The sequence below is a fragment of the Sciurus carolinensis genome, chromosome 9 (genome assembly GCF_902686445.1).
Source record: "Sciurus carolinensis chromosome 9, mSciCar1.2, whole genome shotgun sequence".
NCBI lineage: Eukaryota > Metazoa > Chordata > Mammalia > Rodentia > Sciuridae > Sciurus > Sciurus carolinensis.
The window spans coordinates 58312123-58327065 of NC_062221.1; the positions used below are offsets into that span (position 1 = coordinate 58312123).

The 14943-nt window shown below is 36.8% G+C and overlaps 1 protein-coding gene across 8 annotated transcripts in view; it reads left to right on the top strand.

The window, feature by feature from the left end:
* Positions 1–14943, top strand: part of Lpp (LIM domain containing preferred translocation partner in lipoma) — a 651895-nt gene that overhangs the window by 151760 nt on the left and 485192 nt on the right. For all 8 annotated transcript variants that reach the window (XM_047563184.1, XM_047563190.1, XM_047563192.1 and 5 more), the window contains one exon: positions 14670–14733. The gene's annotated coding sequence lies outside the window, so the exon portion shown is untranslated. The remainder of the gene's footprint in view (positions 1–14669; positions 14734–14943) is intronic.

The following is a 14943-nucleotide window of genomic DNA, read 5'->3' on the forward strand; positions in this document are numbered from 1 at the left end:
TGTGGGTGACTAGAAGGAAGATCTTGTGGCTCATTTCTTACCCACTTCCTGGGCTGGGGAAATGTCTGAGCTCATCTTTCTTATCTGCTGATGCCTTGTCAATATATATTACCGTTCCCCATGTATCTTCACAATGAGGGCCTCTTTCTCACATTCTCACGCCAAACACATCGCTAATGTAGAGAACTGGTTACTTTTCTGGGCTGAAAACTTGCAAAGGAGAAGCAGAGTAAAATCAAAGGTAAACATGGCACTGTGGAAAAGCACTGTACTAGGAGTACAGAGATGTGAGTCTGAGTGTGAGCACAGTGAATGGCCATGCAGCACTCAAGCCAGGTTTGCTTTCTGTGGATACAAAATGAGCCATGGTTCTGCTGTAGACTGGCCTCCTCACCTTGACCACCTCACTCCCATGTTCCTAGACTGTAGATAGGCTTTGATAGTTGTAGACTTGAAGCCTACATTAGAAGAGGACCCTGACATTAAGGCAGAGTGCTCCAAGTGAACATCTTATTTCCCTACAACTTCTTAAACAGCATGTTAGAGAAGATCATGGAATTTGGGGAGCATCCCTGGGTTTGAATCCAGCTGAAGCAGAAGTTCTTCTGGGTGAGCTCCATAATGTCTCTGAGCATCAGCTTGTCATTTGTTAAATGAAGTAAAATAAGGTTATTGTCAGATTTTAAGATGGGACATGTTGTAATGTGTCCTGGCAGAGAACAAGCTCTCCAATAAATGACTACTGTCGTTCTTGTTGTTAGAATCTGTAACCATAATTATTTTCGCTGGTCCTATGGGTAGGCAGTGACTACATGAAATATTGGCTAATATTAGGTAGGTAGAAACTATGAAGTTCTATGTGAACAATGTCATTAAAGAGAGCTCAGAATCAATACCACCATCTTTTTTATTTCCACTTACAGATTACTTGTCTTCAAGTATTGGGTAATTTCTTTTTTGCTATATCTCTTGAATTTTTCCTTTCTCAGGTATTGTACTTATTGCCCTAAGCCATACTTTCCCCTCTGGCTCTAATTGTGTTCATGCCTCCAGACTCTGCTGGAGTTCTGGTTCTCAAGGTGTGGTCCACAGAGTAGCAGCATCACCTGGGTGCTTGCTAGACACACCATATCCTACACCCTGCCTAGACCTGCTGAGTCATGAGTCTGTTCTCTGTGGTTTTATGGAGCCTCTGTCCACTGATTTTGCCACCTTTATGCTCAAAAGTACATGCTTGACCAGGGTGTGTGTGTGTGTGTGTGTGTGTGTGTGTGTTCGTTCGTTCGTTCTCCTTCCAGAATATTCTCTAATTCTGATTGCTCTCACTCCTCTTTTGCATCTACCTCAATCCAAATTGCAGTTCATTACCTTGATTCTGGTCTCCATATTTTTATGCTTTCCCCTTGTGATCTGCTCTACTACACCACGTGCTAAGATCTAAAATTGTTGATTGGATCACATGAAACACCCCTCCCCACCAAATCACACACAGTCTTCTGTGGTGTCTCAAAACATTGAAAAGATCTTTCTGTGGCCTGCAAAACTCTATGAGATGGGTTATCTCACACTCTCATCACTTTACTTACTCGGTAAACTGTTAGACACCCTGTCCTACCTTTGACCCAGGGTGTGAACCAACTTTGTCTGCACCTGACTTACCTGTGATTTGATACTAAACTGGCTGGAAGTCATGATGTAAGAATTAGCTTAAATGTCATATTGTTAGATGTCTTTCTAATCTTTGACTAAAGTAGCACATCCTCCTTCAGTATTTCCCCCCAATGATCTTGTTTTATATTCTGTCTAGTTTTAATAAAGTTTCTCTGGATGCATGATTATTCCATTGCAAACTATTTGGTGAGAGATAATCTTAGTTTTAACAATAATGGTGAACATTTTCTGAGTGCTTGCTATGTGCTGAGCACTGTGTATAGTAAATGAAATGATTTGTTAGATCATTTCATTTTGATTATTTCTTTCACTTCAATGGGTTATTTGTTTATTTTTTGTTTTCCTCTCGTCTTAAGATGCTAGCTCCTTGAGGGATGACTTTTGCATCTCTATCACTAACCTGTATAAGATCTTTGCTCAGGAAGTGTTTGTTAAGGAAATGATTGGCTCCTAGAAGGTTACCATGTGGAAGCGTGACTGCGTAAAAAGAAAGAACAAAGAGTTCTCTCTCATGTTCTATTCCAGATATGTTTCTGGAGAATATACCCTTGAGTTTTTCTTATCTTTCGTCTAAGAGATGGAATCAGGTGCTGGAATCTGAATTAATATTTGCTCTAATGGCCCGGAGTGTAGATGTAGATCCTGGGATTCATCCGACCCTGCTGGGAGAGAGGTTTTGGAGTGGCAACACTCAAAATTTAATGAGAACAAATCTTTTCTAAAGCCTTAAGTTTGGTGTTTGGCGTGGTTGGAAATACCAGGTCTTCCGACTTTTACGTTCTTTGTGCGCACGTTGGTAATGTGCGTATGTGAACCTTTTATTATTATGGACTCAGCTGGCAGTAACCATGGTGAGTAGACCTATCACACAGCATTTTTCTGAGTCAGTTTAAAATGCTGACAATTAAATATACCGTACTCTTTTAAGCAATCCATCAGTCTCCCTTGTTGTCATGGTGACCGGAGTATATTTAGAAATGTGACAAGTACACTGAGTTCAATTGCACTTTTGCCAAAACATAGTTTTGCAGCTAAAATTGAATTTCCTGATTGAAGATCCAAGTGCTGTTAAGGGGGCATGATGGTTTCTATACATTATGCTGGAAGTATAACTTACCTCATTCTATTAAATCAGCCATTAAAGTCTTATCATACTAGAAAGGTATTGCACTTCAAGTTGTTATACTTAAAGTTGATGAAATAGAGTGAAATAAAGGGGCATTCTGCTTTTTCCATTAAAAGTGAAATTGGGCCTTGCCAATATAATTAATGATTAACTCAATATATTTATAAAGAAATTATAGGTAAATGTGCCTGTGTCTGCTCCTCAGGATGTATTTTTAATTTAAAGGAAATTTTCAAGAGGCTTCTTTCCTCTGTCTTGCTTGTAATCTATTCTTAGTAATATGAAAACATCCTTTTTTCCTTTTCTGTGACCTCAGATTGACAAGTATCCTTTTTTTCCCCCAACCTCATCTTTTTTAGATTTTTTTTTTGTTGTTGTTATTTTTGTTTGAGACAGGGCCTTGCTTAGTTACCAAAACTGGCCTTGAACTTGAGATCCTCCTGCCTCAACTTCCTGAGTTGCTGGGATTACAGGCATGCACCAGCTCACTCGACTTTTTTTCTTTCTGGAATTTAAGTGAGGTAAAAAGATACAGCAGGGTTGGGGACATAGGTCAGTTGGTAGAGTGCTTTCCTCCTAAGCACAAGACCCTGGCTTTAATCCCTAGTAACCATAAAAAAACCCAAATATGACTTTTTGCCCAAAGGAAAAAGTCTTCTCTTTTGTCTAATCAAGAACTCAGTTTGAATCCTCACTTCCTTGTTATCCTCTGTCTTGTTGACACAGTGCTGAGAATGATGTTGGGTCTGAACTGTTTGCCCATTTGGTCACATGAAGTTTAGGAACTTGGATAGTACTGGGTCATGTGTATAGCCCTGATTCCATTCCTGGCTGTAAACTGATTCCTCTGATCTTGAGGTGGGAAGCCAACACTCCTGGGTAATTTTCCTTGTCTTTTGTCATCAAACTAAATGAATTGGCAACTGAGATAGATTTTTGAGCTTCTGAGAATATACAGTTAGACTGCCTTTGTTTTGCCTTGAACATTGCAAGTACCCTTTTTTGGGGGTAAGAAACATAGTTACAATAACAATGGTTAAGATTTACTGAGTGCTTACAATATTCTAGACAGTGTACATAGTAAACTCTTTAATAAATTATTTCATGGGATCTATACAACTTCTTATGAAGTAGTCTCACTGTCATTCTAATTTTACATTAAAGAAACAGGCTCAGAGATTTTGCATCTTCATCAAGAATATACCCTAAGTAGTAATTCTGATCCAGGTGCCATATTAACCATTGCCTAGCCTGTGGAAGGCACCAGTAAAATAAAAAAATTTTTTAAACTAACCCGTGGTCTACTCATGGTGAAGTCAGACAGATGTTTCAGTGTTTCCAGGGGCTCCCTGGAGGTTCCATAATGATGAACAGGTAGCAGGATCTGAAAGAAGAACTGAGCCACTTTATCTTTCCTATTAGTTTTAGAACTGAAAGAGGTTAGTGATGGGCAGGGAGGGAGCAGAAATCTTATCTAACCCAATGTCTCTAGATTACTTTAGTTATCCAAAAAGAGTTTTATTTATGGTTATGACTAATGATAGATGCCATATGAGAACTTTAAGTAGAAATCAAAGACATTTTAATGAAAAACATCTGTATATGAAAATATATGTACATTTTAAAAAACAAAATCAGTGAGAAAAGTGGTATCTGGATTCCACATTTAATGAGCCTGGGATACATATTTTTGATCCAAGTTTACAAAGAAATCCAGCTATCTGGTTGGAAAAAAAAGGAAAAAGGGAGGTAATTGTGAATTTTCTTTTTAAATGGTTTTGACAACTACTAAAAAAATTCATAACTTATAAAGGTTAATTTCAGTGTGGAATCTGAAGTCACATTGAATCTCTGCTCTGTTCAATCCAGTGTTCTAATTTTTACTTTGATGGGCTGTCCTCTTTCGATTTTGTGGAATTATGCATTGGTCATTTGGAAAATAAGGGTTCACTGAATTCTACAGATCTTCCATACATTGACATATTTCTATAATGAAAAAAAGTTAATTTTTATTAATTTTACCTTCAATTTCATCAAGAAAATATTTGAGGTATTAGGAAGATGTTAAGTACGCCTACATATTTATGAAGTTTTCAAAATTATAATTTTCACTTTAAAACTTGAATTTTATTATTGGCAACAAATCCTGTTAGTTGTTTTCCTCTAAATGATAGGCTTTCATGGTTTATTTTTAAGAAAATGTCTGGCAAAACCCAAGTTTAAACAACTATAATTTGTCAGTCATTGTTTCAAGTAAAACGATGTTCCCTGGAAAGATCTGTTAGTTAGCAGCGATCAAATCCAGCATTTCTTGGAACTAACGTTTGTAGTTTGGTATTTAGCAGAGGTACTTCATGAATACTTCCCATTTCCTCATAGAGAATATTAAGATTTGCATTCAAAGGTAGAGATTTAAGACTGTTAATATTTTTTTATTTCATATTTGTTCTTTTTAGTTAGAATGTATTTTGACATACATACATGGAGTATAACTGTTAATATTTTTTTAATGCATTAGGGACAGTTTAAGTGAAACCCAGCTCTCTGTCCAGTTTTACTGTATGTGTCCTGTTGTGAGAAATACAATGACTATCACTTTAGTTTGGTACTGCTGCCTTGATTCATATCAAAACTCCAACAGTTTTAACCACATTGTCTTTGCATCATTGGCAAAAATATCAGTCAATACAGTGTGAAAACCTCATTGCATCTTAGCATTATGATAAAATAGTTTTGAACTTGTAGATTTCTGGAAAAGTCTTGGGGAACCCCTTCATATTTGTGGATCACACATTAGAAGCCACTGATAGAATCCAGGCCCTTTTGGGTTTGTTTTGTTTTATTTTTTAATTGATACATAAGGATTGTATGAGTCTAGGGGGCACATTATGGTATTTTGACATGTGTAATGATTTAATCAAGATGATTAGCATTTCTATCACATCAAACATTTATCTTCTCTTTGGAGTGAAGCATTCAAAATCCTCTCTTCTATCTTTTTTAAAATATATAACACATCATTATCTACTATACTCACCCTACTGGACAAGAGTGTACCAGCACTTATTTCTCCTAACTATAACTTTGTACCTATTGAGTGAACTCTCCCCAGCTTCTCCCCTCTCTATTGTCTCCAGCCTCTGGAAACCACTGTTCTACTCACTATGTTTATGAAATCTACTTTTTAAAATTCTATCAAAGAATGAGTGAGATAATGAAGTTCTTGTCTTTCTGTGCCTGACTTATTTTACTTAACATAAGTAACCTCCAGGTTCATCCAGGTTGTCACCAATGACAAGAATTTATGGCTGCATACTATTTCATTGTGTATATGTACCATATTTTCTTTATTCACATGTTGTAGTGGTACATACTTATGCACACAGTCACATGCATACACAAACATTCAGATATTATTCAACTTTAAAAAAAGATTAAGATTCTGACATTTGCAACAACATGTTTGGAACTGGAGGACATTATGCTAAGTGACATAAGCATGAAATAAGCATGCAAAAATACTGCACAATTTCACTTGTATATGGAGTTTAAATAGTTAATCTTTTAGAAGCAAAGAGTAGGAGAGTGGTGTTCAGGAGCTGGAGGGAAGGGCAATGGGTAGGTGTACAGCATGGAATAAGTGATAGTTAAACTATTGAATATGTGAAGTTTGATAACATCTTAAATCTCCCCACTACATACACACACACACACACACACACACACACACTTGAAATTATGTTATGTGTATGTATGAATAAGGCATAATGAATCCCACTTATGTATGATTATAATGCATCAATAAAAACCAAACAAAAATACGGTAATTTTGTAGAAGGTAGAAGTGATCAATCCACAGTATACCTATATCAAAACATCATGTCGTATAATTTTGTGTAACTTTTGTATGCCAATGATATCTCAATAAAGATGTTAAAATTGATAAAAAGAATCTAGTCCTTTTATTTTTCAGGAGAGGAGAGTGGAAAGAGACCTGCTTAGGGTGGCAGCATGAGTTAGTGACAAAGCTGGGCAAGAACCCAGTTGTTAGTGAATTCCTTTTTTAAAAAAATTTATTTTTGAATCCTTTTCATTCCTGGTTCAGTTTCAGGAATTTCAAGGTAAATATTTCCAAACTTGTTTGTTTGTTTCTTTTTTTGTACTGGGGACTGAACCCAAGGGTACTTAACCACTGAGCCACATCCCCAACCCTTTTTTACATTTTATTTTGAGACAGGGTCTAAGTTGCTGAGGCTGACTTTGAACTTGCAGTCCTCCTGCCTCAGCCTCCTGAGCTGCTGGGATTACAGGTGTGCTGTTCATCATACCTAGCCTCCAAATTTCTTTCTTGAGGATGGTGATCACAAATATACATACATATTGACTGATTTAGGATTAATTCTGTTTTATCAAACTATTACACACTTTGCCCAATTTCCCTACTTTTCACTCACCCACTCTGTTCTGCTTTTCAGTAGTAACCATTGTGGTCTCTAAACACAACAGGTATTTTCTTTGTCAAGATGGAGAGGAAAGTGACAGGATCCAGTGACTGACTCCTTGTTCATTTTCTGGATAAAACTCAGGTTTTATCTGTGGGGAGGAACGAATTCATGAGTTTGGGTTGAAGGAATCATTTTTCATCTAGATTAAATTAGTGAAATCACAGGAAAGAAAATCACACCCACAGGCATCATTTCTTATTCTTATATGTTCTTTCACTGGACACCCCCTCCATTGTTCTCTTCCCCCTTCCCCTTTCTCACTCCTTCTTCTCCTATCCTTCAGGAGGAAGTTTACCCAATAAACATTTCTTTTACCTTTGCTTTTGATTATGGTTAATATTTGGGGGAGGGGAATCTGTCTTCTTTAGTAAAACTATTTAGACTGTGAAATTGTAATGAAGAAGGCTGAGAAAGGCAATAGAATTGGACCCAGATGTCATATGTTCCCTTTAACACCTCTCTTCCATTTTAGAGTGGCATTTTGGGGGAGCTGGGGATTGTGGGGGCCCTGTGTGTGAACATTTATGAGTAAATCTGGTAAAATGTGAAAGGAGGCTTGCAGAGCCTCAACTGTATTGTTCTCTTATTTTCAAACATATTGGATGTTCTTAGACCCTCTCTTTTCCTTCCTCTCACCCACCTTTCTCTTGTCTTCACGTGTGACCTTTCTGAGTCAGACTTTATTAGCTTCTTCCTGATTCTTCATCCATGTCTTTCTTGCCTCCCTCGAGGAACGATCCCCTTTAATCTTTAGTTTACCCTTGTGATTTTGCAGCTCTAGTCCTGGAACCTCTAGTGACTTTTTCTTTCCACAAAAATAATGTTTCCTGCCCTTGTTGGTTTCTGCCAATCATTTTGTCTTCTTATTCGTTCTCTGTTAGGTGCCGTCTGTTCCAGTCATTGTATGAGTCTACTGGTAGCTGACTGAACTCTTCCAGTGTGTTTCCTGTCTTCTTGTCAGGCTTCCGAAGGTTGGGGCTGTCTCACGCTTAGTGAATCATAAAAGCCTCGAGTAAGTGTTGAATGGATTTCACCCAGCCTTCTTTCCTTTGGAGGGCATCCTTCAGATTTTTATCTAGAGATCTGAGCTGTTGTCTCTCTCCCACTACTGTGCTGCTAAACTCTGAAACACAGAATACCAGTGCCCATCTTTTTCTGCAGCCTCCCTCCCACTGGTAGATAGCACATATGCCTTTTCTGACAGATGGCTGTTTGGCCTCAACATGAACACTTCCGGCTCTCTGTGAGGCAGTTTGTTCTACTGCTGGACAGCTTCATTTTTAAACTTTTTCTTTGGATGGCCCTGAAACTGAATTTCCCATCATTTGAACGTCCTTATTTCTAGTATTGCGTATCTTAGAAGAGTACAGTATGGCTCACATGTGAGATGTCCTCAGATACTTGAAGAGAGCATGAATTCTCTTCTCCTTCAGACTTGACCTTGCACCCTACATCTTATGAAAAACCATGAATGGTCATAAACATTGTGCTTTCTCCATTTCTACCTTATTTTCTGGATTTTCTTCATGCCATCTAACTCTTTGGGCCTCCTTCAAGCCCATTTCCCTTTTCTGATGGCATAGAGGAAACGGTAAGAAGGTCGGGATCTAAAGCTGGATTATGATTTTTAGTACCACATTTATTAGATGAGTGTGAATACGATTAGGTTAGTTCATCTTTCTAAGCCTCAGTTTCCCCAGATTCAAAATGGAAAAGATAATGACTTCCAAGAGTATTTTAAAGGATAAATGTGTGTAGATTGCTTAACCCATTTGCTGAAACATAATATGGATAGTAAAATGACTTTTAAAAATTTATTTTTGATTTTTTTGAATGTAGTTTTCCTTTTTAGAAAATGTTTCTTGTGTATATTTAAGATATACAACATGATGAGATGCATGTATAGTAAGATGGTTACTATAGTGGGACAAATTAACATATCCATCATCTCACAGTCATCTAATTTTTCCTCTTGTGACAAAACGATTACAAACTACCTGTTTAACAAAACTCCCATATTGCACTATTATTAACTATAGTCCAGGTTTTACATTACATTTCAACTTGTTTGTCCTATGATTTGCTGCTTTGTATCTTTTAAGTTATATCTGCCTATTTCCTATCTGCAACCCCCCTTTCCAAACCTGGTAATCACTATACATATTACTTATCTGGATGAACACTTTTTTCTTTGATATATCCAATGATTCCTTCTCTCTCTCTCTCTTTCTTCCTTTCTTCTTTTATATTCATGTAGTTGGTGCTTAATATTCATTATTTCAACAGTTGTCCCCCTCCTTTCCCTCCCTTTCTGGATTTTATCAACACTTATACTCCTATAAAAATCCCCATCATCTCTAAATTTGTTTCCCTTAAACATGACTTTCTTGATAGATACTGTTTTCCTCTACATGAATTTTCTAAACTCTTCAGGTCTTTCTCATTGCAGGTTGCTTTGTTCCTCACTGAATATCTCACCTAATAACTTTTGGAATAATTTAGCTGTACATTTTTTAAAAATTAAATGTTCAGTTAATTTCAGTTCAACAAGCATTTACTAAGCACATCTCATCAGGTCTGCATTGGTCTAGGTGTTATAGGAGGTACATGGAATGCCTTGTTCATGTCTCTCATTCAATCAACTTTTTAAAAAAGTATCCTACTAAAGGACTAATTCTGAACTTGGGGTTGTGATTGAAGAAACTGTTAATCAAGGCACCTCTCTTAAAGATGCGTGATCAACTAGAAGTGGTAAAGCAATGTGGTAATTTTAGTGGTCTGTACGTACAACTGAATATTATGGTGGCCTTAAGAAAGCTGCTTCATTACACATTTTTGGATCTGGGAAAACTTCACATCAGGGGAGACCCTGAAGGTTGAGTAGGGCTCAAAGTCTACAAGAAAGACAAGAAACACACTGGGGTTTGCTTATGTTTTGTCACAAGCTGTTTTTGTGAGAAACAACCTCTAAATTGCATTTGTTGCTTTCAGCCAACCCCACCCATTGCATCCAGCCAAAATCACCCATTCTTCTGCTCAATTTAGAAAGAAGCCTTAGGATCAGCAGAATAACTCAAAGATAGGTGTGGTGTTAGTATGGACTCACTTCTGGGACCCAGTTATTACATTAATGAATATTTCTCTATTTCCAAGTAGGAATACAAACATAAATGCATAACAATAATCTTAGGATGCTAGGACTCATTACAATAATGTATTTCTCTATCATATATTTCTTGTAAGAAAGTGTAGCATTTGAGGGTTTTCTGAGTATCTTAAATGCTGTTTCTGATAGATACTAGCACAAGAATTAACACTGAATAATTCTCTGTGGGGGATTTGCAGTGTATTTATTCCTCTATCCCAAAATGTTCATGCTGTATTGTTTGGCTTTATTTCTTTTATAAGACCAGGTCTACACTTAATCAGGTGTCTAGGAAATGGTCCCTTTACTTCTCTGTTCCTCAACATTGTCTTTCATCAAACATGAGGATTATTATTACTAGTCATAACACTAATTGCACCTCACTGGGTTGCAGTGAAGAATTACATCATTTTTCTGTTAAAGAACATATATATGTAGCTGGTAACTATTGCAAATATAAGATGTAACTTTTGAGTGGACCAGATTGGAAGCTACTTTGTCAGGTGAGTTCAACTTAATTAATTCTTATCTAGTTGTCCAAACTTTTTGGGTTTAAAACCTTTTTAGTTTTATGTCTTACTCTTCTCTGATTACCCCAAACAGTGTATTAGCAGGCACTATAATATTGCTCAGTGAGCACTCTGTGATTGAGAAAAATACATATATGTATTTATATACCCAACACACACACACACACACACACACACACACACACACACACACTCAGATCTTTTAAGGTTCAGTGTTGATGGTTGGCAAAGAACTTATCTTTCCACTTAGGATCCCTGAAGTCTCTCGTTTAATTTCTACATTCTAAGTTCCATTGATAGACCCTTATAAATATCACATTAAGAAGTTGAGCATTACCTTTAGGCCAAAGCAATTTACGTGTTAAAAAATCTGATTAATTTTAACACAATCAGCCTGTATGTCAGATGATTTCAGTGCCTCTGATCGATGCTGACAGGTGAGGAAATTAAAATCAGGGAGGGAAGCAATTAAATACTGACAAACATTACTTTAATGAGACAACCAAATCATTCATAAGCCATGGAATATGTTGTATTCTCGATTAGTATCTTAGGGTGGCAGGTGAGAGAGTACATTTAAAAATGTTCTTCAGGTGGGATTTGAGGACTGGAGTGGAGGACATTTCCATATTTGTCTCACAGTGCCTGTCTCTTAACATTTCAGTTGCTTCTGGGGTCAGACTTCCATGTTTAAAATTATGCCATTATATAATTTAACCAAATCTTAGAAAAAATAATATTTTACCATTATCTTGGCTATCATGTGAAACAGGAAAATGCACAAAATATAGACAAAATAATTCTTTCTCTTTCCATAGTGGTTTAGGGATAACCATGGTCAAGACCTTTGGCAAGATAAACACAAAAATGTCCGTTTCATACAACTTAGAATCAAAATATTTGAGGATTTTAGGGCTAAAACCAGAAACTAGGCCCTCCATTTTCCATTTCACTGTTGTTTTTGTATTAATACCTTGTCAAGAAAGAACAACTGAGACAACAGGGTTAGAAAGTTGCCCGTTTATTTACTGTAATGGAAATTTTCACAGGGTTCTGTCTTATTGCTCAACTGTATTATAGCACTTAAAAATATCACATATTATGAGTTATCTTTATGCTGTTCTAATGCCACTTAGACCTTCTGTTCATTATATCAGAATCATCATGTTAAGGGTTATGCTGCAGAAAACTTGTCTTTCATGGGGTGTGGTGATCGATTCAAGGTACCATGGTATGTGAAAAAGCTGTTGAAACAGGTCTCTCTGCTCTCTCCACTTCCCTTGTCCTTCATTTCCATTCTCCTTTTTCTTTACTCCCTGTCATTTTTCTTGCTTCTCTCTTTCTCTCAATTGTCTCAGCTTCACGTATTATGTCCTTTGTTTTATAAAATACAACAGAAATGATTAATAATCCTCTAGCAGTCTCAACTAAGTTTCATGAGTTTTGCTTTGCATAGATTCTAATTAATAGGCTGAACTTTTGTAAGTTTGAGCTTGATTGTACAGATTATTTTTGGCTGAAATCACTTCTGGAGGTGAGGACATTTTTTTTGGAGGGGAAGGTGATTTAACAAAGACTGTAGCCATGCCACGTCTGGTTAGCAGTCCTGAAGTGAACAGAGGCAGCTGAGGATATCTGACTTCATTACTGAGAGGTTAGGGTGGGATTTGCCAATTGTCCCAGATTTCTTTATGGATTGTGGAAAATTTCATCACATTATGAAATACCCGGGAGCTACTGAGGACACATGGGACTCCAACCCTGTGAAGAGGACTGGAGAAGTTCCTTGCTGGAAGACTTAAGCATTTCCACCACTTAAGATGTGATTTATCGGTGGAGTCTTCTTCACAAAAACTCTTTGGTGCAGGCTCTTGTTGTTTTATGACTTGTGTTTCAACACTTTGCCTAAGGATGTTGCATCTGTGAAACTTCACTGGGGAGATCTGAGAAAGTGTTTATGGTAACCCTGCAATGATCCCTCCTTCTGTCTCCTCTTAGTAATGTGTCACCTTCTGGTTAGACCACAGTTGTGAAGTCTTTTCCTTCTTCTCTTGCTTGCTAGTGAAACAGAACCCAAAATGAAATGTACTTCAAATGTGCTTTGACAACTGAATTTTATATATTTACCTTCCATTTCCTGAAGTTAAATTACTGTCTCCAAGTAGATTGCTTCCACTTGGGAGGCCACACCATGTAGTAGAGGCATACTAATAGGTTTTGACATGCAACGTCCAAAGTTGAATTTTTATCAGTTCCATGTTCATTTCATGATCTTTGAAGTTTGGTTTCTATATTTGTAAAATTGGGGTAATAAGGTCTCATTGATGTTATATAGTAAGGATGATTTGAGATACAATGACTATATGCAATATTTACCAAACTATAAAATAAAGTATAATGTTAAAAGATGATTAATGTTTAGCTTCTGGTGGCAGATTATGAGTTTCTTACAGGGCATCTTATCAAACATGTTCTTTTCTTAATCATTAGGAAATTTGGACATTTTAATAAAACTTCCCAGAGGTCTTATGCTTTTCAATAAATTGATCTATTCGACTTTGTTCTTGCCATTCTGTTGGAGGCTCCATCTCTCTGAACCTAAGGCATGAATATAGGCACAAATATTAAAATTAAAATGATGTATGATTCATCAGTGGGTCTTTCACTGAATCTGTGACACTTGCTTGGGGGTTCAGGGGACATTTGTGTTTTGTTTTTGTTTTTTTTTCTTTTTTTTTTAGTTTTGATGTTTTGTCTTTCAGAACAAAAAAATCTTTGTGCTTTTTGTTGTTAGTTGAAGTCATGTGAAATTGACATAGATAAATATTGTGTGTTTTAAAAACTAGAGAGCATGAATCCAAGAAATATCCAACCCAGAGATAATTTCCAGCATCATGTGCTTATAACATCATCTTTTGATCATCTAAACATTGGAAAAAAATGTTATCATTTTGCATACTACCTTTATAGATAAGGAATAATGGAGCAGAACTTTCTAGATAAAGTTTAACTGAGGACAGTTTAGTCAGTGAATTACATAGTATAAACCTAATTTACTTAAGAGGACATTTATATTCAGTTTTTTTAATAACTGGTCCAAGGCCAATGGCAAGAGGGCAAGTCTGACTGCCTCAAAATCCCATGTGCTTGTCCCATTTCCTCGTGTCAGTTTGACAGCTGATTTTCATTTATTATTTGTCCTGTACCAAGCCTTATGGACCAATCAATCAGCTGTTTGGGTTTTCCCATCCCAATAACCTGTAGAAGCTAAGATTTTTGGAAAAGATAGATCAATGAACCAGCAAGCAGAGCCCCTGGTTTCAGACTCCCACTCTGTCAAGTACTAAGTACTGTGCAATCTTGGGCAAGTTAACTCACATTTTCTGAACTTCAGTTTCATCATCTGTAAACTGAGTGCAGTAATGACCATTTCACATAGTATTTGTGAAGTTAATCATGTGAGAAATGTTAGTTCTCTCTCATCCTTTCTGTCCCTTCTTGTTCTCTCATCTAGGATAGACTAATCCCTTCCTGTTTCTTCATCAGTTGCTGTGAGGTGAAATGAGAAAATGAATGTGGAAATGTTTTGCACAACAAGAAAATGTTGTGCAGTTATAAGAGATTATGATTATTGATGAAGAGACACAGGCTTAGTGCCCAAGAGTAACTTCTGCCTACTTTTCCATTTACAGGTGCTAACATTTCATTTGCCTGAACCCTGTGTCTGCTACCTGCTCTAAGAGTCAGCTCCTTGAGGTAAGAGAAGATTGGTGACTTACAAATGCTCAGAAGCCTCAGGGCCAATAATGCACAAGGTTGATTTTACCCTCAATTGAAGAAATATACAGGTATTTCTTGAGCAACAGAACCTGAAAAATGAACAAGACAGAGACCTGCCCTCCATTTATGTCTTCCTAATTTAATTTTCTTTTAAAATTCCTACCTCTTAAAGTTAATACTAAAAGC